The sequence below is a fragment of the Hyla sarda genome, chromosome 4, assembly GCF_029499605.1.
Source record: "Hyla sarda isolate aHylSar1 chromosome 4, aHylSar1.hap1, whole genome shotgun sequence".
NCBI classification, from domain to species: Eukaryota; Metazoa; Chordata; class Amphibia; order Anura; family Hylidae; genus Hyla; species Hyla sarda.
Genome location: NC_079192.1, coordinates 343,588,558 through 343,613,550, shown reverse-complemented (window position 1 = coordinate 343,613,550; position 24,993 = coordinate 343,588,558). Strand labels below are relative to the sequence as shown.

Here is a 24,993-nt window from a genome sequence, read left to right as displayed (position 1 = left end):
TTTAACACTGATTGATGCATCTCCATAGGAATGGATCAATCAGTGTTTTCGGCGATTGAATGCTCAAGCCTGGATCTCAGGCTTGAAGCATCCATTCGGCAATCGGACAGCGCAGGAGAAGGTAAGAAGACCTCCTCCTGTGCTACAGCTGTTCGGGATTCCGCGATTATACCGCGGCGATCCCGAACAGCTCCCTGAGCTAGCTGGGCACTTTTACTTTCGTTTTTAGCACCGCGATCAGTCCAGCGCTATTAGAGGTGGGTCCCGGCTTCACTATGTCGCCGGGCCCGCTGCGATATGATGCGGGGTCACTGTGTGACCCCGCGTTATATTGCAGAATCGGGACCCAGGACGTACCCATTCGTCCTGGGTCCATAAGAGGTTAAAGCTGCACAGCTCCCCAATGAGCTGGTAAACTTGTAGTATACCTCTTACATTACTAATGAAATTAGCTCTCAAGAGGTTCTTCTATATGAAATGAATTATTGCTGCTGAGATTAGGAAAGCTCAGTGATGATATGTTGTTGGACTTCTGCTTAAACTGGGAATGCTGCTTTACAACTCTGTGGGGATCTGTTCTGAGACTGGGCAAGCTGGGTTAAGGTCTAGTAATAATATGTGGTACATACTATATTTTTTCTCCTTTTATATTTTCCTTTTGTAATTGCTCCTCTCTGTTAAAAAACGTGTCTAGGTCATATTTGTTTAAACAAAAAGAGAACTGACATTATTTATTTCCAGTCCTCCACCTTCCCTCTGTATTTAGGAGCTTTAGGCCATGCTCACATGGCAGAATGTCTGTGCAGCTTTGCTTTTGAGGATTGTGAGCTGGCATTATAACCTTTTTAACTAATTTTTTGCACAACAACTAATTGGAATGGGATTTCCGTTATCGATTCTAATCAATAATGTCTAAACAACAACAAAGACGTGGTCTCAAATGGCAGGATGTGCTCATCCCCAAATGCAGTTGTGTATTTATGCTGGGGGAGCAGATCCTGCCCTTGTGGTCTGTTGCTAGGGGCAATCCCCAGCATAAAAATGCATACAATGGGGGATGCCTGCAGCAGACTACAAGTGCCACAATGGCATCCTACACCAGATAAGCAGTGTATATGTGTAACGATTTGAATAATACAATAGAAGAATTTAGGTTCACTACTGTGGTAGATGTAAACAATGACCTTGTCTAACCCTCAAAACTGAGGTTAAAATTTAAGGACATACCTGAGCACGCACACCAACGCCGAGGTTTCTCAAGTGGCATGGGACCTAACACTAGCCTACCTGTGCATGATAAGCAAAACCAGGGGCCAGTGGGCAATTACAGCAGCATTAGGTCTGACTCACAGCCTGCTCCCAGGTTACCTCCAGTGTGGCTGGGCACACATACAATGGGAGGAGGAAGGCAGACTATAAGCCCCACCCAAGTTGGCTGATATGTTGCCAGCCTCACAGGTGGACCTTAATGCTGCCTTAGTAGTGATCAAGGCGCATTAAATGTGGAGTTTATACACCTCCAAGTATAAGATTTAAACAACAACAAAGACGTGGTCTCAAATTGCAGGAGGTGCTCAACCCCAAAATGCAGTTGTGCATTTATGCTGGGGAAGCAGATCCTGCCCTTGTGGTCTGTTGCTAGGGGCAATCCCCAGCATAAAAATGCATACAATGGGGGATGCCTGCAGCAGACTACAAGTGCCACAATGGCATCCTACACCAGATAAACAGTGGGGATGTGTAACAATTAGAATAATACAATACAAGAATTTAGGTTCACTACTGTGGTAGATGTAAACAATGACATTGGCTAACCCTCAAAACTGATATTAAAATTGAGACATTAGCCAGCATATCCTTATATGAAGGACATATCTGAGCCCGCACACACACGCCAAGGTTTCTCAAGTGGCACGGGACCTACCACTAACCTACCTGTGCATGATAAGCAAAACCAGCAGTATTAGGTCCGACTTACAGCCTGCTCCCAGGTTAACTCCAGTGTGGCTGGGCACATATACAATCAATAACGTCGATAATCATAGCAGCGCTAGACATGATAATTGCGAGAACAATTGATGGAAGTAAAAAAAAAATCACAGAAAAATATAACCATCACAAATATATAAGAAACTACAAAACAACATCCAAAGACATAAATAACCAAACCAATAACCAAGGTGGGGTTATCTCAAAATCACAACTGAACAAAAAAAAATAACAAATCTGCAATAAAAAAAATTATCCTAACAGCAATAGTAAACACAATATCATCAAACAGCCTAAAAAACATAATACAGTTATGAAGAGCCATCAGTATAGGTAGCCAGTCTGAACCAAGTTTTTTCAAACAAAAGTCCATACTTCCTCTAGAACATCTTTACTTTAGTGGTTTGCTAGAGAGATCACTACCAGAGATCCCTCCCAGAGTTTCCCCTAATAACTTAAGCCTGAGTATTTTATAAATGGAATTACATGCAGACCAGTTAAAACACACATGGCACTCCTGTTTCCTCTGGTTTAGATTGGCAGTCAGACCCACAGGACTGATGGCGACAGCAGACTGTTGTACTCAGCTTTGAACGTCAATCCCATAGCCCTATCATAGTAACATAGTTCATAAGGTTGAAAAAAGACTAGAGTCCACCAAGTTCAACCTATATCCCGAATGAGTCCCAACTGAGTTGATCCAGAGGAAGGCAAAAAGGTAAAAATTCCTTCCCGACTCCAAATATGGCAGAATAAATCCCTGGATCAACGTTCTGTCCCTATAAATCTAGTATACATAACCAGCAATGTTATTACTCTCCAAAAATTCATCCAGACCCCTTTTGAACTCTTTTACAGAGTTCACCATGACCACCTCTTCTGGCAGAAAGTCCCATAGTCTCACTGCTCTACCAGTAAAGAACCCCCAGTCTGTAGAAACCTTCTTTCCTCAAGATGTAGAGGATGCTCCCTTGTTATGAATACAGTCCTTGGTATAAATAGATCATTGGAGAGATCTCTGTACGGTCCCCTGGTATATTTATACATAGTTTTTAGGTCACCCCTAAGCCTTCTTTTTTTCTAAACTAAATAACCCCAATTCTGATAATCTGTGTACTGTAGTCCTCCCATTCCCTGTATTACCCTGGTTGCCCGTATTAGAACCCTCTCCAGCTCCACTATATCTTTCTTGTACACTGGTGCCCAGTACTGTACACAGTATTCTATGTGTGGTCTAACTAGTGAATTGTACAGCGGTAGAATTATTTACTTTTCAATGGCATCTAAGCCCCTACTGATGCACCCCATGATTTTATTTGCCTTGGCAGCAGCTGCCCGATAATGTTCACTACAGCTAAATTTTAACTAAGACTCCTATGTCCTTTTCCATGTCAGTCGTCCCAAGTGTTCTCCCGTTGAATACATAATCCCAGCCCGGATTTTTCCTCCCCATGTGCATTACCTTAGATTTATCAGTGTTGAACCTCATCTGCCACTTCCCAGCCCAAACCTCCAACCTGTCCAGATCCATTTGTAACAGTTCACTGTCCTCTATTGTGTTAACCACTTTACAGAGTTTAGTATCATCTGCAAAGATTGCTACTTTACTATTCAACCCCTCTACCCAACTAGTAACAGTCATCCAATCAGAATAAGTATCATTAATAACCACCCTCTGTTTCCTATCGATGAGCCACATTCTCCCCCAGCCCACTGACACATTCTCCCCCAGCCCAATCCTTCTGATTTTATGTACCAATCTTTTATATGGCACCGTATCAAATGCTTTGGAAAAATCCAGATATACGACATCCAGCAATTCCCCCTGGTCCAGTCTGGAGCTCACCTCCTCATAAAAGCTGATCAGGTTAGTTTGACAGGACCGATCCCTCATAAACCCATGCTGATATGGGGGTCATACATTTGTTATTATCAAGATACTCCAAAATAGCATGTCTTAGAAAACCCTCAAACAATTTACATACAGCGGAGGTTAAACTAACAGGTCTATAATTCCAGGGGACAACTTTTGACCCCTTTTTAAATATTGGCACCATATTTGCTATGCGCCAGTCCTGGGGAACAGACCCTGTCACTATAGAGTCCTTGAATATTAAAAATAGGCGTCTGTCTATTACATTACTTAATTCCTTTAGAACACGGGGGTGAATGCCATCTGGACCTGGTAATTTGTCTGTTTTGATTTTTTGTATGCGGCACAGTACTTCTTCCTGGATTAGACAGGTGACCTGTAGTGGGGAGTTTACCTAATCTCGCTGTATTTCACCTGGCATTTCATTTTCCTCAATGAATACAGTGGAGAAGAATTTGTTTAATATATTTGCTTTTTCCTGATCCCCGTCTATAATTTCTTCCTCATCATATTTTAAAGGGCCTACACTTAAAGGGGTATTCCAGGCTAAAACTTTTTTTATATATATCAACTGGCTTCGGAAAGTTAAACAGATTTGTAAATTACTTCTATAAAAAAATCTTAATCCTTCCAATAGTTAATAGCTTCTGAAGTTGAGTTGTTTTCTGTCTAACTGCTCTCTGATGACTCATGTCCCGGGGCTGTGCAGTTCCTATGGGGATATTCTCCCATCATGCACAGCTCCCGGGACGTGACATCATAATTGAGCAGTTAGACAGAAAACTTCAGAAGCTAATAACTATTGGAAGGATTAAGATTTTTTAATAGAAGCAATATACAAATCTTTTTAACTTTCCGGAGTCAGTTGAGCCGTCCTGTTTTAGTAGTTTAAATGCTTTATTTTTGTCATTTATTGCCCCTTAACATTTTTATTCATCCACATTGGTTTTCTTTTATTGAGAATTTAAAATATTCTTAAAAGTCTCCCATTAAGTGTCAGTATTTTTGTTTTTGAGGACATTATCCCATTTTATATTGTTAAAGGAGAACTACGGGATTGAAAATGTTATCCCCTATCCTAAGGATAGGGGATAAGTTTCAGATCGCGGGGGGTCCGACCGCTGGGGCCCCCCACGATCTCCCGTACGGGGCCGCGGCTCTCTGCATAGAGAGCGTGTGTCGACCACCGCACGAGGTGGCGGCTGACACGCTCCCTCCATACACTGCTATGGGAGAGCCGAAGCGCTGCCTTCGGCAATTTCCGGCTCTCTCATAGCAGTGTATGGAGGGGGCGTGTCGGACGCTGCTTCGTGCGGTGGTCAACGCGCCCTCTCTAACCAGAGAGCCGGGGCCCTGTACGGGAGACCGCGGGGGGGGCCCCAGTGGTCGGACCCCCCGCAATCTGAAACTTATCCCCTATCCTTAGGATAGGGGATACATTTTTCAATCCTGTAGTTCTCCTTTAAGGGCTTCTCTGAGTTGATAAAACTTTGCCTTCCTAAAGTTCATGGTTTTTGTGGCCCCTCACAAGGTTCCCTTATTGCAGAACAAGTTATAATGAATTATATTATGATCATTATTCCCTTCTACCTGCACATTAGTTACTCCGTCAGGTCTGTTGGTTAATATTTAGTCTAGTAGGGCACCCCCTCTGGTCAGGCCCTGCACCATTTGGGACAGATAATTGTCTTTAGCTATAGTCAGAAACCTGTTTCCTTTATGAGATTCACAGGTCTCAGTGTCCCAGTTTATATCAAGATAGTTAATGTCCCCCATTATTATCACATCATTTTTATTTGCTGCCTTGTTTATTTGACTCAGTAATTGATCTTCTGCCTCTTCCATTATGTTTGGTGGCTTATAGCAAACCCGAATTCAGAATCAGAATTTTTTAATATTTATCTCCATATATTTCTACCCATAATGACTCCCCATTATCGTTTCCCTCACATATATCCTCCTGCAGTGCGGCCTTCAGACTGGACTTTACGTAATGACAAACTCCTCCCCCTTTCTGTTTTGTCCGATCCTTCCTGATTACACTATAACCCTGTTTGTTGACCGCCCAGTCACAGCTATCGTCCAACCAAGTCTCTGTTATACCCACTATGTCATAATCCTCCTCAGACATTTTCAACTCCAGTTCGTCAGTTTTATTGGTCAGACTTCTGGCATTAGGCACATATGTGCTATGTGTTGTATGTTTTTTTTTTCCTATGATGCCTATCCCTTTTGACTATTCTAACCCCTCCCTCTGCTCCACCTACAGGTTCATTAATAAGTCCCCCTCTCTATCTACACTATCTTCCCCCTCTATGTTGTAGGTTTCCTCCCCCCCCCAGTCCCTAGTTTAAACATTCCTCCACCCTTCTAGCCATCTTCTCACCAAGCACAGCTGCACCCTCTCCATTGAGGTGCAGCCCGTCCCTACGGTAGAGCCGTTATCCGACAGCTATGTCAGCCCAGTTCTCCATGAACCTAAACCTCTCCTTCCTACACCAGCTTCTGAGCCACTTGTTTATCTCCCTATCTTAGAATCAAACTAGAGAAAGGGGACCCCTGCTTTTGTGATCAGCAGTAAAACCTCAGATATCATATGTCACCCATCCTCTACCTGACTTTATGGCCTTTCTGACACAGCCCCAATGTTCAAATCTCTCAGGTAATTTTATGTGGGAATAAGTGTTTAAAGGGATACTCTGGTGGAAAACTAACTTTTTGGCACCAGTTGATTAGAAAAAGTTTAACAGATTTGTAAATTACTATATAAAAATCTTAATCCTTCCAGTACTTATGAGCTGCTGTATGTTCCAGATGAAGTTGTATAGTTCTTTTCTGTCTGACCACAGTGCTTTTTGCTGACACTTCTGTCCATGTCAGAAACTGTCCAGAGCAGGAGAGGTTTGCTATTGGGATTTGTTCCTGCTCTGGACTGTTCCTGACATGGACAGAGGTGTCAGCAGAGAGCACTGTTTTCAGACAGAAAAGAACTATACATCTTCCTCTGTAGTATACAGCAGCTCATAAGTATTGGAAGGATTAAAAATAAGTCATTTACAAATCTGATTAGCAAATCTGTTGGGGAGGAAATGTGTAAATCAACTGTAAATCAACTGTCTCAGTGATAGGAAGCAGAGGGTATGTGTCAATGAAACTTACTCTGGTTAGGTGATTGTTGCAAGTGGGGTACCGCAGGGGTCACTACTGGGTCTACTTCTTTTCAGTATGTTTATAAATAACCCTGTCGAGAGATTACAGAGTAGAATTTTTAATATTTACTGATGACACTTAACTCAGTTAGGTAATAATCACAAAGGAGAATAAAATAATATTACAGAGGAAGCTGGAGGCTTGTGCACAGACATGGCAAATAAAGTTTAATATTGATAAACACTTGGGCCATAAAAACAACATGTACAACTATGCTAAATAATAAAACTTTAGGTCAAACTTTTACCGAAAAATACTTTTGGGTACTGGTGGACAGTAAGCTCAACGTTAGTGATCAGTGCCAGGTAGCTACTTACAGGGCTAACAAAGTAATGAGATGTATCAAGAAAGGCATAGAGGCTTGTGACAGGAACATAGTTTTGCCTCTGTATAAATCGTTAGTCAGACCACATATGGAGTATTGTGTCCAATTTTGGGTACCTGTGTATATATAAGAAGGGCATGGTTGAACTGGAGATGGTGCAAAGGAGGGCAATAGAGATGAGCGAACTTACAGTAAATTCAATTCATCACGAACTTCTCGGCTCGGCAGTTGATTACTTTTCCTGCATAAATTAGTTCAGCTTTCAGGTGCTCCGGTGGGCTGGAAAAGGTGGATACAGTCCTAGGAGACTCTTTCCTAGGAATGTATCCACCTTTTCCAGCCCACCGGAGCACCTGAAGGCTGAACTAATTTACGCAGCATAAGGCATCAACTGCTTAGCCGAGAAGTTCGTGACAAATCTATTTTACTGTAAGTTCGCTCATCTCTAGAGGGCAACAAAGATAATTATTGTTATGGGAGGATTTTACAAATATATGAATGGACAGTACATAGATCTTTCTAGTGATCTTTATATACCTAGGCCAATAATCATGACGAGAGGCCATTTTCTACGTTTAGAGCCGAGAAGATTTCATCATCACAGATGGGTACTTTTTTTATTGGCAAACAAAGAGACGATGATACGGCACTTCCGTAGAAAGTTTACAGCTTTATTAACCGGTATATTCACACAGGACACAGGTACAACGGTTATGGCATCAGACGCGTTTCAAGGGAATGCGCGCTCCGGTGATGTCCGTTCATTCTCACCTGCGTATTTAACCTGTTAAGAACGTAGGGCGTACCTTTACTCCCTACGCCCGGTTCCAGTGTTTGACCCCGCATCACACCGGGTCGGTCCCGGCTGCTAATGATAGCTGGGACCCTGGGCTAATAGCGTGCGGCACCGATCGTTGTGCCGTGCACTATTAACCCTTCAGACGCAGCGATCAAGGTTGACCGCCGCATCTGAAAGTGAAAGTAAATGCTTCCCGGCAGCTCAGTCAGGCTGATCGGGACATTGTGATAAAATTGCGATGTCCCGATCAGCTAAGACGCGATCGGATTGCTCCGTCGTGTCCGATCGGCGTTTGATTGCTCCAAGCCTGAGCTACAGGCTTGAGCAATCGAGCCCCTATCTCACTGATCCATGCAAAGCTACGGAAATGTCCGAACTATAAAAATATATCGTTAATTAAACCGCACGGTCAATTGCATACGCGCAAAAAATGACATTTGTTAAATGACATTTGCCCCGATCAGCTAGGACGCGATCGGAGACCCCCTTACCTTGCTCCGTCGCGTCTGATCGGCGTTTGATTGCTCCAAGCCTGAGCTACAGGCTTAAGCAATCGAGCCCCTATCTCACTGATCCATGCAAAGCTATGGCTTTGCAGGGATCAGAGTAAAAGACCAGTGTGTGCAGTGCTCTAGCTCCCTATGGGAGCTAGAGCACTGCAAAAAAAAAAGTTAACAAATGTCATTTAACCCCTTCCTTAATAAAAGTTTGAATCACCCCCCTTTTCCCATAAAAAAAAACCCAGTGTAAATAAAAATAAACATATGTGGTATCACCGCGTACGGAAATGTCCGAACTATAAAAATATATCGTTAATTAAACCGCACGGTCACTTTTTATATCATGAAAAAATGAATAAAAAGCGATCAAAAAGTCCGATCAATACAAAAATGGTACCGATACAAACTTCAGAACACGGCGCAAAACACGGAAAATACGCGGAAAAATAAAAAAGTCATGTAGTTACGATTTTTTTCCGAAGTACGACAAAATCCTACCTATATAAGTAGGGTATTATTTTAACCGCATGGACCTACAGAATAAAGATAAGGTGTCATTTTTACCGAAATATGCACTGCGTAGAAACGGAAGCCCCCAAAAGTTACAAAATGACATTTCTCTTTAATTTTGTCGCACAATGAATTTTTTTTCCGTTTCACCGTGGGTTTTTTGGTAAAATGACTAATGTCACTGCAAAGTAGAATTGGTGGCGAAAAAAATAAGCCATCATATGGAATTTTATGTGCAAAATTGAAAGTGATAAGATTTTTAGAAGGTGATGAGGAAATAATTTTAATGCAAAAACTGAAAAACCCAGCGTCCTTAAAGGGGTATTCCGCCCCTAGACATTTTATCCCCTATCCAAAGGATAGGGGATAAGATGTCAGATCGCCGCGGTGCCGCTGCTGGGGACCCCTGGGATCCCCGCTGCGGCACCGCGCTATCATTACAGCACAGAGCGAGTTCGCTCTGCACGTAATGATGAGCGGTACAGGGGCCGGAGCATCGTTACGTCACGGCTCCGCCCCTTGTGATGTCACGGCCCGCCCCTTTCAATACAAGTCTATGGGAGGGGGCGTGGCAGTCGTCACGCCCCCTCCCATAGACTTGCATTAAGTGGAAGGGGAGCGGTATGCGCGGCCATCACAGATCCGGTGTTCACCTATACAGGGTGCCTCCAGTTGTTTTTCCACTACAACTCCCAGCATGCCCTGACAGCCAATAGATGTCAGGGCAAGCTGGGAGTTGGAGTGGGGAAACAGCTGGAGGCGCCCTCTATAGGTGAACTACGGGCGGAAGTGTCGGCCCCAGCAGGCATCAGTGACGTGGTGCCTGTTGTGGAAGTCTGCCTGGTAGTGAGCTACCAGGCAGACAAAAAGGCATTTTTAATATGTAAAAAAAAAAAAATTAAAGGCACGGAGGGGGTTAGGGATGGATGGGTAATAGGCAGGGACAGAAAAAAGAAAAAAAGTGATGGTGGGAGCTACCCTTTAACCCCTTAAGGACTCAGCCCATTTTGGCCTTAAGGACAATTTAATTTTTACGTTTTCATTTTTTCCTCCTCGCCTTCTAAAAATCATAACTCTTTTATATTTTCATCGCCAGACTAGTATGAGGGCTTGTTTTCTGCATGACCAGTTGTCCTTTGTAATGACATCACTCATTATATCATAAAATGTATGGCGCAACCAAAAAACACTATTTTTGTGGGGAAATTAAAAAGAAAAACGCAATTTTGCTAATTTTGGAAGGTTTCGTTTTCACGCTGTACAATTTACGGTAAAAATGACGTGTGTTCTTTATTCTGAGGGTCAATACGATTAAAATGATACCTATAACATTTTTATTTTTCCGTATAAGCGGCGGTATGAGGGCTCATCTTTTGCGCCATAATCTGTACTTTTTTTTTGATACCACATTTGCATATAAAAAACTTTTTATAAATGTTTTATAATTTTTTTATAAAATGTATAAAAAAAGTAGCAATTTTGGACTTTTTTTTTTTTTTTTACGTTCACGCCGTTCACCGTACGGGATCATTAACATTTTATTTTAATAGTTCGGACATTTACGCACGCGGTGATACCAAATATGTCTATTAAATTTATTTTTTAAGCTTTTTGGGGGTAAAATAGGAAAAAACGGACGTTTTACTTTTTTATTGGGGGAGGGGATTTTTAACTTTTTTTTTTAACTTTAACTTTTACATTTTTTTTACACTTGAATAGTCCCCATAGGGGACTATTCATAGCAATACCATGATTGCTAATACTGATCTGTTCTATGTGTAGGACATAGAACAGATCCGTGTTATCGGTCATCTTCTGCTCTGGTCTGCTCGATCTCAGACCAGAGCAGAAGATGCCGGGAGCCCGACAGAGGCAGGTGAGGGGACCTCCATGCGGCGTTCTGAATGATCGGATCCCCGCAGCAGAGCTGCGGGCGACCCGATCATTCATTGAAATCGCGTACTGCCGCAGATGCCGGGATGTGTATTGATCCCGGCATCTGAGGGGTTAATGGCGGACGCCTCGCGAGATCGCGGGCGTCGGCCATTGCCGGCGGGTCCCTGGCTGCGATCAGCAGCCGGGATCAGCCGCACATGACACGGGCATCTCTCCGATGCCCGCGGTTATGCACAGGACGTAAATGTACGTCCTGCGTCGTTAAGGGGTTAAGCACCCAATTATTGGGTGGAGTCTATAGCTTACTCCCATCATAAGTTTGGCAACGGAAAATGAACGGTAACAATAAAATAACAGACATATGAACAAATTAAAATGTATAATACAACATATGTACAATCCTTGAAAGTACAAAATAACACGTTAAAACAAGTGAAGAAAGCAAACCTCAGTAAAGAAAGAGCAATTCCCTCTGATTTAGATTGGCATTCAGACCCATGGGATTGATGGAGATAGCAGATTGTTGTACTCAGCTATGAACATCAATCCCAAAGCCCTATCTTAGATTCAACATATAAAACAATATATGTACAATCCTTGCCTGTACAAAATAACACATCAAAACAAGGGGATAAAGCACACCGCAGTAATGAAAGAGCAATTCCCATTGGATGTTAATGCAGAAGGGTGCTCTAGTACCGCCAAAAAGCTTCTCTGGCAGCCAATTTACTATGCACATTCCCCTTCTGAGGGCCAGCTCATACATGTTCTATTCCATAAATTCTGAAACTCTGCATATTTTCATTATGTACCATTTGAAAGTGCTTAGATAATATGCAGTAATATGCAGAGTTTAGGAATTCATGGAATAGAACATGTATTAGCTGGCCTTTGGAAGGGTAATGTGCATAGTAAATTGCCTGCCAGAGAAGCTTTTTGGCAAATTACACTTGGTACTAGAATACCCACCTGCATGAATATCCGAAGGAAATTGCTTTCATTACTGAGGTTTGCTTTCTCCTCTTGTTTTGATGAGTTATTTTGTACTTGCACGGATTGTAAATATATTGTATTATACAGTTTTACTTGTTCATATGTCTGTTCATTCTCCGTTGCAGAACTTATTCTGTGGGTCGGTACGATTATGGTGATACCCAGTTTCTTTTTACTTTTTTACAACAAAATCCTTTTTTTTTTCCTTTTTTGTATTGCCATGCAATTTTTTTATTTTTCGTCCACCACCATTGTGTGAAAGGGCTTATTTTTTGCAGGAGGAGCTCTACTTTTTATTGGTACCATTTTTGAGATTTACACTACCTTTCCTTTTGATCTTTTTTACTTCACGTTTTGCACCAAAATCAGCGATTTTTGCACGTTTTTCTTTCCTTTTTTTTACGGTGTTCACCGTGGGGGATAAATAATATATTATCGTTTTATCGTAAGTCTTTACAAACTATTATGTATAGGTTTGAGCATTTTTTTGGGGGGGGGGCGGGGGATAATATGGGGATTTTTTTTATTTATTTTTTTACACTTTATCAATTTAATGAAAAAACTTTAATTTTTAATTTTTTACACTTTATCAATTTAATGAAAAAACTTTAATTTTTAATTTTACCAGTTATGCTATGCTGCAGTAGATCTGTACTGAAGCACAGTATAACTGTCAGTATCACACTGACTTGCAGCCTGGACCTCACAGACTCTCATACTAGGCAGACAGGAGGCTATCATCAGCAGAAGCTGGCCTCCTGCTGCCATGGCAACCAATGAGATCGTACGATCGCATTGCAGGATCTCCGTTGGTGAACAGGGGGAGCCCCCTCCCCTTTCAATCCCCATAGATTCACTGATCGGGAAGGATCATGGCATCTATGGGGTTAATGTTGATGAGACTTGCACGATCCTGGTCTTGGCAGCTGCTCTGGGTGCCCGGCTGTGATTGACAGCCGGGTCCCACCGACGATCTCCTGCAGCACATCGCGCTGAGCTGGATATCACCAGGATGTATGCATACATTCAGTTGCGCGAACATGTCAGCAACTGGGACGTATGCATTTTTCCTGAGGCAGGAAAAGGTTATTAAAGCTGGAAACATTCTACTGAAGTGCTGGATCATCGTTTTTGTTTGCTATTGTGCGGGATCGTGCATGACCACTATGGAGGGTGAGCTGGACTTTTTGCTCCTGTGTGCACATTGAATGTATTTTTTTACTGTAAGAGCAGTGAGTCTATTCAATGTTCTGCTACATGATGTAGTGATGTCTACTCAATAAACAAGTTCAAGTGGGGCCTGGATGTTTTTTGGGAAAAATATATTACAAGTTAGGCATACTAGATTTATGAGGATACAACATTTTATCCAGGGACTTATTCTGATTGTCATGTTGGCATGGGGCAATTGGCATCAGCTTCATGGAGGTTTTTTGCCTTCCTCTGGATCAACACAGTAGGACTTTAGGCTAAACTTGATTGACTCTCTTGCTTGACTTGATTGTCTTTTTTTCCCCAACCTAACCTACTACAGTCATGGCACCCCTGAATTGGGGTGGCACCCCTGTACATGTTGGCACCCCTGAAATTGTTCAAGAAAATTAAGTATTTCTCACAGAAAAAGATTGCAGTAACACATGAAAGGGTACAGAGACGCGCGACTAAACTAATATGGGGCATGGAACATCTTAGTTATGAGGAGTGATTAAAGGAGTTACAATTGTTTAGTCTTGAGAAGAGACGTTTAAGGGGGGATATGATAAAAGTATATAAGTATATTAATGGCCCATACAAAAAATATTGAGAAAAACTGTTCCAGGTTAAACCCCCCAAAGGACGAGGGGGCACTCCCTCCGTCTGGAGAAGAAAAGGTTTAGTCTCAAGGGGTGACACGCCTTCTTTACCATAAGAACTGTGAACTTATGGTACAGTGTACCTCGGGAACTGGTCACAGCAGGAAAATGTAACAGCTTTAAAACAGGGTTAGATACATTCCGGGAACAAAATAACATTAATGCTTATGAAGAAATATAAAATCCCAACCCTTCCCCAATATCGCGCCACACCCCTACCCTTCAATTCCCTGGTTGAACTTGATGGACGTATGTCTTTTTTCAACCGTACTAACAATGTAACTATGTTTTGCTATACACATGTTTATTCCCTTTGTGTGTATTGGAACTAAACCAAAAAAGGGAGGAAAAAAAAGCAAATTGGACATAATGTCACACCAAACTCAAAAAATGGGCTGGACAAAATTATTGGCACACTTTCAAAATTGGGGATAAATAAGATGGTTTCAAGCATTTGATGCTCCTTTAAACTCACCTGGGGCAAGTAACAAGTGTGGACAATATAAAAATCACACCTGAAAGCATATAAAAAGGAGAGAAGTTCACTTAGTCTTTGCATTGTGTGTCCGTGTGTGCCACAATAAGCATGGACAACAGAAAGAGGAGAAGAGAACAAAATTGTGGAAAAACATCAACAATCTCAAGGTTACAATTCCATCTCCAGAGATCTAGATTTGCATTTGTCCACAGTGTGCAACATTATCAAGAAGTTTGCAACCCATGGCACTGTAGCTAATCTCTCTGAGTGTGAGTGTGAACGGTAGAGAAAAATTGATGAAAGGTGTCAACGCCGGATAGTCCGGATGGTGGATAAGCAGCCCCAAACAAGGTCCAAAAAATATTCAAGCTGTCTTGCAGGCTCAGGGAGCATCAGTGTCAGAGTGAACTATCCGTCCACATTTAAATGAAATGCTATGGCAGGAGAACCAGGAGGACCCCTCTGCTGACACAGAGACATAAAAAAGCAAGACTACATTTTGCCAAAATGAACTTGAGTAGGCCAAAATCCTTATGGAAAAACATCTTGTGGACAGATGAGTCCCAGATAGAGCTTTTTGGTAAAGCACATCATTCTACCGTTTACTGAAAAGGAAATGAGGCCTACAAAGAAAAGAACACAATACCTACAGTGAAATATGGTGGAGGTTCAATGATGTTTTGGGATTGTTTTGCTGCCTCTGGCACTGGGTGCCTTGAATGTGTGCAAGGCATCGTGAAATCTGAGGATTACCAAAAGATTTTGGGTCGCACTGTACATACCAGTGTCAGAAAGATGGGTTTGCGTCCGAGATCTTAGGTCTTCCAGCAGGACAATGACCCCAAACATACATCATAAAGCACCCAGAAATGGATAGCAACAAAGCGCTGGAGAGTTCTGAAGTGGCCAGCAATGAGTCCAGATCTAAATCCCATTGGGAGAGATCTTAAAATTGTTGTTGGGAAAGGCGCCTTTCTAATAAGAGAGACATGGAGAAGTTTGCAAAGAAAGAGTGATTCCGGCTGAGAGGTGTAAGAAGCTTATTGATGGTATAGGAAGTGACTGGTTTCCTTTTTTTCCAAAGGGTGTGCAACCAAATATTAAGTTAAGGGTGCCAATAATTTTGTCCAGACCATTTTTGGAGTTTGGTGTGACATTATGTCCAATTTGCTTTTTTTCTCTTCCCTTTTTTGGTTTAGTTCCAGTACACACAAAGGGAATAAACATGTGTATAGCAAAACATGTGTTACTATAATCCTTTTCTGTGAGAAATACTTCCTTTTCTTAAAAAAAGGCAGGGGTCTCAACATTTACGGCCATGACTGTGTGTAACTAAGTGATTCTGAATGTGTATTTTCACAACACAGTATACTTAATGTTTCTTGGTGACAAATGTAATCATTAAATGGGCACTGTCATTGGCAAAAACTTTTTATATATTGTATGTGTATATTTTTGGGTGAAAAAAATGCGGTCTTGTCCGTGCAGCTATTGCCTGTGTGTCACTGTACAGAGACAAAATACAATCAGTGTGGGCAGGCAAAACAGGGCTCTGTTGAGTAAGGTTCTGAGACACGTTCCTGGCTTGCACAGCATGCTGATTGACAAGTCAGGAACCTGCACAGAGCCCTTCTTGTCCATACCTCAAAACGTGGATACAATGACAAAAAATAAATAAGTGAATATGTGCTGTGTAATACAGCCTGGACATACAACCGGATCTACAGTTGTATGCAAAAGTTTAGGCACTTCTGAGAATTTCCATTATTTTCATTTATAAATATTTGGGTGTTTGGACCAGCTATTTAATTTTGAAATAACAAATATCTGAAAAATAAAATTTATATTTCAGTAGTGAAATGAGGTTTATAGTAGGGATCGACCGATATCGTTTTTTTTAGGGCCGATAATCGGTGGAGGTTAGGGCCGATAGCCGATAACTTATACCGATATTCCGGTATAAGTTATCGGCTATTTATCCCGCCGCGACACCGCTGCAGATCATTGATTTAAAGCGGGCGCTTTAAATCAATGAACTGCAGTGGCTTTTGCGGTGCCATAGACCGCTGCCGCCCCCCGCTTCTCTCTCCCTGCCTGTCCGGTGGTCCTGAGTCCTATCAACGCCACCCCCCACGGCTGTACCGCTCCCCCCACCGCCGCACTGCTCCGCGCCCCCTACCGCCCCACCGCACCGTATCGCACCCCCTACCGCACCGCCATGGCCCCATTGCCTCCCCCATCCCCGGTTTTATAATTACCTGTTCCCGGGGTCCACTCTACATCTGGCTCTGTCACTCTGTGCACACTAACGGTGATGTCGCGTCATGTCACGTCACTCATCATTGCGCACAGCGTAACGCAGGACGCAGCAGGAGCCAGAAGTAGCGTGGACCTCGGGCCCCGGGAACAGGTAATTATAAAACCGGGGATGGGGGAGGCAATGGGGCCGGAGCAGTGCGGCGGGTCGGGGGGGGGGGGCATTATTGGCTTATCGGCAAGGTAATTGCCGATACCGATAATGCCCAAAATCGGGATTCGGGCCAAATCAATAATCGGTCGATCCCTAGTTTATAGGATTAACAGAAAATGTGAAATCTACTTCAAAACAAACGTAGACAAGTGTGTAAATTTGGGCACCCTTGTCATTTTGTTTATTTGAATACCTGTATATACCTAGCACTGATTAATTGGAACACACAGTTGGTTTTGTGACTCAATAAGCCTTGAACTTCAAAGACTGGTGCATCCAATCATGAGAAAAGGTATTTAAAGGGGTACTCCAGTGGAAAAACTCTTTTTTTTTCTTTTTTTAAATCAACTGGTGCCAGAAAGTTAAACATATTTGTAAATTACTTCTATTAAAAAATCTTAATCCTTCCTGTATTTATTAGCTGCTGAATACTACAGAGGAAATTCTTTTCTTTTTGGAATGCTCTCTGATGACATCACGAACACACTGCTCTCTGCTGACGTTATTATAATAATAAGTCTTTATTTATTGTTGTCCTTAGTGGGATTTGAACCCAAGGCCCCAGCACTGCAAGGCAGCAGTGCTAACCACTAAGCCACCATGCTGCCCTTAGCATACATCTGCTATGTACGGTTGCTAAAATGGACAGAGATGTCAGCAGAGAGCACTGTGGTCGTGATGTCATCAGTGTTCCAAAATGAAAGGAATTTCCTCTGTAGCATACAGCAGCTAACAAGTACTGGAAGGATTAAGATTTTTTAATAGAAGTAATTTACAAATATGAAGAAAAAATAAAGGGAAGTCCGGCACTGCTTAACTGACTGGCTTGGTAGGGCTGTAGAGGGTATAAGGTCCGAGAGAACAATGGATGGAGATAAAGTAGTGCTCTGACTGTAATAGATAAGTGCAGTAATCCAACGGTATAAAGGTGTAGAAACACAATCGGCACTCACCAGTCTTCTCCAAAAATGAATCTTTTATTGCAAAATACTCACATAGAACATAACAGGTGGGGGAGAGGGATACGGTGCAGGGGGGTAAAAACCTCCGGCGACAGACTCTGTTTCACCCGCTATGCAGGCTTCATCTGGCCATGACAGGGAGGACTGACTGCCGGTTCTTATACAGGTAGGTGGGTGGTCCCAATTACTCAAGACTGCCTCATTGTACTGACGTGCAGGGAGGGACTAACTTAGTCTCTCACAATTGGCTGTAATTTACCATCTTGGATACAGGTCAGTAGAAACCGGCATCACATTTAAAATACATATACACACGTGAAAAACTAAACTAGTGTATAAATTACAATAGTGTATTTTAAAAACAGGCCGCATAATCTACTTTTTCGTTTAGACCAAGGGGGCCGGCTGCAGATGTGTGGATGATCCAGAACATTTCCCTTTGGAGTAAGTACCTATCTAAGTTAACTCCTGGCTTGGGTTTAACCCTCTATATGCCCGCAAATTTTAAGTGGTCTGTTTTGCCCCCATGAGCTTCTATCACATGGGCAATTAACCGAGGTGCTCCTTTTAAAGTACGGAGAGAATACCAATGCTCTCTTATCCTTGCGTTTAACTGTCTAATGGTTTTGCCGATATAATAGAACCCGCAGGGGCAACAAACCACATACACTACGAATTTCGTTCTACACGTAATTAAGTCGGACACTGTGTGTGTAACGGAGCCCATTCGGATAGGTCCACTTATACACCCCTTAAAACCGATCCCACCCCAGGATACTTTCCAATCTCATCTCTTTTTTACATAAAGCAGTAGAGAAGGGAGTACTTTCTAAAAGAAAAACGCTGAACGTCTCATTCCTGAGTCACCCAAAGCCGCCTCTTGGTACCACTTGCCCAAAGTACACACCTACACAACCTATCGTCTTGGGGGTGGGGTCTGTCACGGAGCATCTGTCACACTATTTAGAGTGGCTATTGAGTCCCATGTTAGCCAGCATACCTGCTTATATAAAAGACACCTTGCACCTGTTACAGTTGATGGAGAACTTGAGGTGGGAGCCTTCATGGCATTTGTGTTCAATAGATGTTGTCAGCCTGTACACCCGTATCCCTCATGATACGGGTGTACAGGCTGTCAGAGCCAGTCTGGAAAGGTCCAGTAAACCGTTGGATTTCATTGATTTTCTTACAGATGCACTTTCTTTTGTATTAACTAATAGCACATATAGGTTTGGTGAGCAATGGTATAGGCAGGACACCGGGACCCCGATGGGGACCCCGGTGTCCTGGACCTATGCCAATCTCTTTCTAGCAGAGTTCGAGAGTGAGTATATTTACTCCTCCACCAATCCTTATATTAGTTGTATTAAGTTATATTCCAGATATAGAAAAAATAGTGTAGCTCACACAGAAATGAAGAAGATAGCTATACCTGAGGTTAACTGGTGTTACCCTCACCCAGGGGCCTATGGAGATATATATAGGTATAGTTGATAGAACAACTAAGGACCAGTCCTCAAGGTATATCAGGAATAGGAAATAAAAAATATAATTAGAGTATGATCCAGATGATAATAATAGTGGTAATGTATTAATAGGTCACAGATGTATAATATTCACTAATAATCGCTGTCCCTGCAGGGCCCTTGCAAGGGACATAGAAATCAGTGCATAGAACTCAGTGTGGACATATGAAATAAATAATAGATAAAAACAAATATACTCATAAAAAGAATAAAATATGATGGGAACTTGCATCCATAAGAAAAGTTCAATGTTCCAGTGGCTAGGTATAATGTGCTAGCAACAGTTCAATGTTCTCGTAATACAGTTCGGTAGATACGAGGTCTGGTGCACGGCACCACTCACCACTCCTGAAGCCGTCAGTAAGGCTAGTTGAACGGGCTGATGCGGAGATGTCAGGTCTCCATAGGTGCCCGGTGTCTTTGATAGCAGTGCAAGTCTCCTTCTCCTGCGGTCTTCGGCTGGCACGGGTGGCACCGGCCTCTCAGGTATGCCGTGGATCGTTGGTTAGTCCAGGGAGACAGCAGCAATGGCGGTGTATTAGCAGCAAATGGCGGTATGGTAGCAGCGGTGGAAGTAGGTGCTGCGTGCCTCGTGTGAACTAGGCGCTGTGCGCGCGTAGTGAAGCAGTGGTCCCGATAACAGGGACTTCCAGCAGTTGCAAATGAAAATTGGAATATTGAAGATGTATTCACATAGATTTAGGCAGATGCAAGTCTGTAATTAATTCTAGACGCGTTTCAAGGCTCCGGGCCTTTTCCTCAGTAGAAATATAAGTATACAGTACGTGTCAGGAACGTTTTATATAGTATGGCTTGCGATTAAAGGAAGACTTGGAAAGCCTGGAGATTTCAGGATAACAGTAAGATAGGGTACTGGATCATATGAAAAATAGAGATAGAAAGAAGATAAGTAAATAATAGAATAAATGAAAAGATGAAAGAATAAATGAATTAAATGGGTATCGCATGAAAGAGGTTAATCTGTGCATGAGGACAAAACAAATGGGGTAAAATATGATTGTCCCATATGGACTATCAGATGGTATTCAAACAGATATATATAAAATATATATATTATATGAATTTATTTTGGATTTAAATTTATAGATATTATAAGAGGTGATTAAAAAAGAATGTGTCATGATAAAAATAGAATGTATGATTAAAAATATAAATAAAATATTATTATGAAAAAATGGAGGTCAGAGGTATATATGAATATTGATATGGAATAATCATAACGTATAAAAAGATAAGAGGGTGTCGATATAAATATATGGAGAACATATGTAGATATATATAAATAAATATATTCACCCAAGTACACATATAGAAATAAGTAAATATGTATGAATTCATAGAAAATATATAAAATGATTTAAAAGGTACCTAGAATAATAAAAATGGTTAGAACAAGGTATAGAGCTGGAGAAGGAAAAAATTGGAGAAGGAAAAATTCATAGCAATAAACGACTCAGAGGTGTAGTTAATCTTGGATAGGCTGAACCGCAGGAACTGTCGCAGAGTCGATATGCGACCAGTCGGCGACAGGTCATGAGGAAGAGCCCGATCTCAAGTAATGATAGGAATCCAAAAATCTCCAGCTCAGCATTGAGACCCTTTGGAATCAATGTATCAAACTCGAAGATCTTGCATGATTCGGCCTTGGACATATGAGTAATGTAATCGCCACCTCTCCAACAATTTTTAACCTTTAAAAGAGCTGTAAAAAAGAGTTGGGAAGGATCTTGGGCATGATATTCAGTAAATTGTAGGGACAGTGGGTGTGTTTTGTTCCCCTTTTTAATATTATAAATATGCTCAGAAATACGAATTTTGAGTTGTCGTTTAGTTCGTCCAATGTACTGTTTGCCACAGGTACATTGTATTAGGTAAATAATACCCTTGCTGTTGCAAGTTAGACAGTCTGTGATTTTGTGGGTAAATTGGTTCGTGTTTGAGGAGATTTCTGTAATTTTCTACGGTGAATTAGTGATTTTACAACCCGAGCAGGACCCGCATTTGTGAAATCCTTTGGTTTGGAGCCAAGTGGAGGACAGTGTTGAGGGGGGTTGGCGAATGGTGGGGGCGACTTGTATGCCTAGATTAGGGGCCTTTGTGTACACTATAAGTGGATGTGTAGGGATAGTATGTCCGATGGTTTTATCATTTTTTAGATAATGCCAGTTGGTTCTAATAATTTTCTCAATTTCTTTATAATTTTTATTAAACGGCAGAATCAATTTGGGGACATCGTCCTCAGGTGGGAGGGCAATTTGTTTGGAGTTGAAAAACGATGATCTATCTAAAATCCGAATGTCATTAAGTGCTTTCTCTAAAATGGTCTTAGGGTAATTTTTATCCAGGAACTTGTTAGTCAGGACTTGGGCCTCTTCTTCAAATTTACTATCAGATGTACAATTCCTTTTTAATCTTTGGTATTGTCCTTTTGGAACATTTAAAAGCCATCTAGGCAAATGACAACTGTTAAAAAGGGTAAAACTATTTTTAGCCACAGGCTTATATACCATAAGCCTGTGGCTAAAAATAGTTTTACCCTTTTTAACATACTAATTTGGTAGTCTCAATGGTAATTAAAAGATCTAAAAATTCTAAAGTGCCTGTGCTGATATATGGTGTAAATTTGAGATTTAAAATATTAGTATTGATCTACTGGATAAAATTAATTAAAAGTTCTATTGGACCCTTCCAGATAAAAACAATGACATCAATGTATCGTCGCCAGAGCACGAGATCCGCGCCTATCCTGGGGGCGATGACACCTTCCTCCCAGGCTGCCATAAACAGGTTGGTGTAACTAGGCGCGAATCTCGTGCCCATGGCGGTAACTGTTTGTAAATAAAATTCGGCGTTAAAATAAAAATAATTATGGGTTAGGATATAGTGTATGGATTGTAGAATGAACTCAATTTGTTCTGATTGCATGGAACCTTTATTTAGAAAGTGTTTGACTGCATTCAACCCATGTTGATGGTTGATTATAGTATACAGTGAACTGACCTCAAGAGAGGCCAGCAAGTAGTGAGGTTCCCACTTAATGTTCTCAAGTATTTGGATTGCCTGTGTGGTGTCTTTTAAATAAAAATGATTATTATTTTTATTTATTTTTTTGTATAAAGGGTTGGAAGTGACGATATATTAATTGGGAAAGATTCGAGGTAATAGACTGAATTTCCGATACTATCGGACGTCCAGGTGGGTTAGTGGGGTCTTTGTGTAATTTAGGAAGACAATAGAATACTGGTAGTTTGCCTTGTGTGCCGAGGACAAACTCATGTTCTTTAGGGAGTAATATACCTGATACTTGAGATCGGGCTCTTCCTCATGACCTGTCACCGACTGGTCACATATCGACTCTGCGACAGTTCCTGCGGTTCAGCCTATCCAAGATTAACTACACCTCTGCGTCGTTTATTGCTATTAATTTTTCCTTCTCCAATTTTTTCCTTCTCCAGCTCTATACCTTGTTCTAACCATTTTTATTATTCTAGGTACCTTTTAAATCATTTTATATATTTTCTATGGATTCATACATATTTACCGTATATACTCGAGTATAAGCCGAGTTTTTCAGCACGATTTTTTGTGCTGAAAACGCCCCCCTCGGCTTATACTCGAGTGAACTCTCCACCTGTCAATCCCTTCTCAGTGGTCTTCAACCTTCGGACCTCCAGATGTTGCAAAACTACAACTTCCAGCATGCCCGGACAGCCATCGGCTGTCCAGGCATCCTGGGAGTTGTAGTTTTGCAACATCTGGAGGTCCGCAGGTTGAAGACCACTGATGAAGGGATTGACAGGCGGTGATGATGAGGGGGGGGGGGGTGATGATGACGGAGGTGTTAATGATGGGGGTCTGGATGATGACAGGCGGTGATGATGAGGGGGGGGGTGATGACAGGGGGGGATGATGACATGGGGGGATGATGTATTTCCCACCCTAGGCTTATAGTCGAGTCAATAACTTTTCCTGGGTTTTTGGGGTGAAATTAGGGGCCTCGGCTTTTATTCGGGTCGGCTTATACTCGAGTATATACGGTACTTATTTCTATATGTGTACTTGGGTGAATATATTTATTTATATATATCGACATATGTTCTCCAAATATTTATATCGACACCCTATTATCTTTTTATACGTTATGATTATTCCATATCAATATTCATATATATATACCTCTTACCTCCATTTTTTCATAATAATATTTTATTTTTATTTTTATATTTTTAATCATACATACTATTTTTATCACCACACATTCTTTTTTAATCACCTCTTATAATTTCTATAAATTTAAATCCAAAATATATTCATATAATATATATATTTTATATATATATCTGTTTGAATACCATCTGATAGTCCATATGGGACAATTATATTTTACCCCATTTGTTTTGTCCTCATGCACAGATTAACCTCTTTCATACGATACCCATTTAATTCATTTATTCTTTCATCTTTTCATTTATTCTATTATTTCCTTATCTTCTTTCTATCTCTCTATCTCTATTTTTCATATGATCCAGTACCCTATCTTACTTTTATCCTAAAATCGCCAGGTTTTCCAAGTCTTCCTTTAATCACAGGCCATACTATATAAAACGTTCCTGACACGTACTGTATACTTATATTTCTACTGAGGAAAAGGCCCGAAGCCTTGAAACGCGTCTAGAATTAATTACAGACTTGCATCTGCCTAAATCTATGTGAATACATCTTCAATATTCCAATTTTCATTTGCAACTGCTGGAAGTCCCCGGTATCAGGATCACTGCTTCACTACGCGCGCACTGCGCCTAGTTCACACGAGGCACGCCGCACCTACTTCCACCGCTGCTACCATACCGCCATTTGCTGCTAATACACCGCCATTGCTGCTGTCTCCCTGGACTAACCAACGATCCACGGCAAACCTGAGAGGCCGGTGCCACCCGTGCCAGCCGAAGACCGCAGGAGAAGGAGACTTGGGCTGCTATCAAAGACACCGGGCACCTATGGAGACCTGACATCTCCGCATCAGCCCGTTTACCTAGCCTTACTGATGGCTTCAGGAGTGGCGAGTGGTGCCGTGCACCAGACCTCGTATCTACCTCATTAAATTATTTGAACTTTCATTCATAGCAGGAATCTATAATTGTGATACAGGTTGCAACACTGTACCACCAACGATTGTTACTCTACATTGTACTTAAGTATCGCTATTAATTGAACTTTGTTGCCAGCACACTATATCTAGTTACTGGAACTGTATTACGAGAACATTGAACTGTTGCTAGCAAATTATACGTAGCCACTGGCACATTGAACTTTTCTTATGGATGCAAGTTCCCATCATATTTTATTCTTTTTATGAGTATATTTGTTTTTATCTATTATTTATTTCATATGTCCACACTGAGTTCTATGCACTGATTTCTATGTCCCTTGCAAGGGCCCGGCAGGGACAGCGATTATTAGTGAATATTATAAATCTGTGACCTATTAATAAATTACCACTATTATTATCATCTGGATCATACTCTAAATACATTTCTTATTCCTGATATACCTTGAGGACTGGTCCTTAGTTGTTCTATCAACTATAC

At 41.5% G+C, this 24,993-nt stretch overlaps 1 protein-coding gene across 4 annotated transcripts in view; it reads left to right on the top strand.

Annotated features, from left to right (window-relative positions):
• The window catches only part of LOC130267178 (uncharacterized), a 170,246-nt gene that overhangs the window by 103,592 nt on the left and 41,661 nt on the right, over positions 1–24,993 (top strand). The window contains exon 3 of one of the 4 annotated variants that reach the window (XR_008843087.1): positions 18,250–18,268. The exons of the other annotated variants lie outside the window; for them this stretch is intronic. The gene's annotated coding sequence lies outside the window, so the exon portion shown is untranslated. Of the gene's footprint in view, positions 1–18,249; positions 18,269–24,993 lie in introns of those variants that run through there. 4 annotated transcript variants of the gene reach the window in all.